This window comes from Scylla paramamosain, chromosome 23, assembly GCF_035594125.1.
Source record: "Scylla paramamosain isolate STU-SP2022 chromosome 23, ASM3559412v1, whole genome shotgun sequence".
Classification (NCBI taxonomy): Eukaryota; Metazoa; Arthropoda; class Malacostraca; order Decapoda; family Portunidae; genus Scylla; species Scylla paramamosain.
The window spans coordinates 13,800,589-13,802,645 of record NC_087173.1 but is presented as its reverse complement, the minus strand read 5'-3'; the positions used below and the strand labels follow the sequence as shown (position 1 = coordinate 13,802,645).

The following is a 2,057-nucleotide window of genomic DNA, read 5'->3' as shown; positions in this document are numbered from 1 at the left end:
AATAGAAATGCAGAAAAATGTAGACAAATTGACAGTGGGGGCAAACCTGGCAGATGAGTTTTAATGCAGATAAGTGCAAAGTGCTTCACATAGTGTATAGAAACGAGAAAGCAAAGTATATTTTTAAATGATAAATGTTAAAACGTTGCCTTTTAAGTTTTCAGCCATTATTTCTTGTTACTGAGTGCAAAGAGATCTGGAAAAGATTTTCGTAATCTATCTTATCGATATTTTTGAGTATTTTGAAAGTTTCGATGAGATCACCTCTGACTCGACGATCTCTTAGGGAGAACATATGTAATCTTTTCAATCGTTCCTCGGGTGTTTTACAATGGAAGCAACGCGCAATGAATCCCAAGATGGTGTTTGCTTCACGCCTTGCTGCCGAGCACTGTGTACCGCATTTCAAGTCACTTCTTACTGTTACGTCCAGGTCCTTCTCTTCAGTAACTCTCAGCAAATTTTGTTCTTGTAATTTATAGTTCTACTTAACATTGTTGTGGCCGACGTGCATAACTTTAAGCTTAGCTCCATTAAAATGTAACAGCCATTTCTCACTCCAAGTACTTAGGTTATCTAAATCCCGCTGGATGGCTTCACAGTCGTCTCTAGTCAGTACTTTACCGCCTAGATTAGTATCATCGGCAAATTTGGATATTTTCGATACAATTCCGCAGTCTAAATCATTAATGTATTCTCCACTGTACTGATTCTAATGGACCTATATCTTTCCTATAATGTCGGGACCAGAACGGCACAGCGTAGTCTAGATGAGGTCTGACCAGTGCCAAATATAACTTTGATATTACTTCGGACCTTCTACTTTTAACACTCCTAAAATTAATCCTAATACCCTATTTGCCTTGTTTCTGGCCTCTATGCATTGCTTTCCTAGACGGAGTTCAGAGTTAACTATAACTCCTTAATCTTTTTCGTATCCCGTACCTACCAGAGTTTCCTTGTTTATTGTGTACCTATTGTGTGGGTTTCCTCTACCTACGCCAAGTACTTTGCATTTGTTGATATTAAACTGCATTTGCCATCTGTCCGTCCATTCATTCATCCTATCTAAATCTGCCTGCAAGGCGATGGCATCCGATTCTGACCAAATTAATCTACCTATCTGTGTCATCCGCAAATTTACTATCATCACTACTAATTCCACTATCCATGTCATTGACGTATATTAAAAACAACAACGGCCCTAATACTGATCCCTGTGGCGCCCCACTAATTACATGACCCCAGTCGGATTTAGAGCCGTTTTATACAACTCTTTGTCGCCTGTCGCTTAGCCATGACCTTATCCAGCCTATCACCCTCCCATCTATCCCGTGTGCCCTAACCTTTCTCAGGAGCCTCTGATGGGGTACCTTGACAAAGGCTTTACTAAAGTCCAGATATAAGATGTCATAACTATCACCATTATCTGCTGCCTCGTACACTTTACTGTAAAAACTTAACAAGTTTGTCAGGCAAGACTTCTCCTTCGTGAAGCCATGCTGTGACTGATTTATCAATTATGTTTGTCTAAATGCTCTCTAATGTTCCTCGTTATTATTGACGCCAATAATTGACCCACAACTGAAGTTAAGCTGACAAGTCTATAATTAGACGCTAAAGTTTTATCTCCTTTCTTAAAGATGGGTACTACATTAGCCTGCCTCCACATTACTGGTACCTCACCTGACTCAAGTGATTTCCTAAAGACAGAAACTAGCGGCTCACTAATAACCTCAAAAAGAATTCGCATTATCTCTGCCGTGACCAGGATTCGAACCTGGGTTATTGCGGCCACAACGCAATGTACTAACCACTATACGATCACGGCCACTGAAGCTTGTAACGGCCACTGAAGATTGTACGACCACTGAAGCTTGCACGGCCACTGAAGCTTGGAAGGAGGAGGGGATGCGAGTGCGCAGCACCTCCCTATCCTCCCCAAAGCAGGTGAGTGCACAGCAGCAAGGAAGGCAGGTGAGTGCACAGCAGCAAGGAAGGCAGGTGAGTGCACAGCAGCAGGGAAGGCAGGTGAGTGCACAGCAGCAAGGAAGGCA

At 42.2% G+C, this 2,057-nt stretch overlaps 1 non-coding gene across 1 annotated transcript; it reads right to left on the bottom strand.

Annotated features, from left to right (window-relative positions):
• Window positions 1–1,759: 1,759 nt before the first annotated feature.
• Trnah-gug (transfer RNA histidin (anticodon GUG)) lies at window positions 1,760–1,831 on the bottom strand. The gene has a single exon. It is a non-coding gene; the product is annotated as a tRNA-His (tRNA).
• Between the last annotated feature and the right edge of the window lie 226 nt (window positions 1,832–2,057).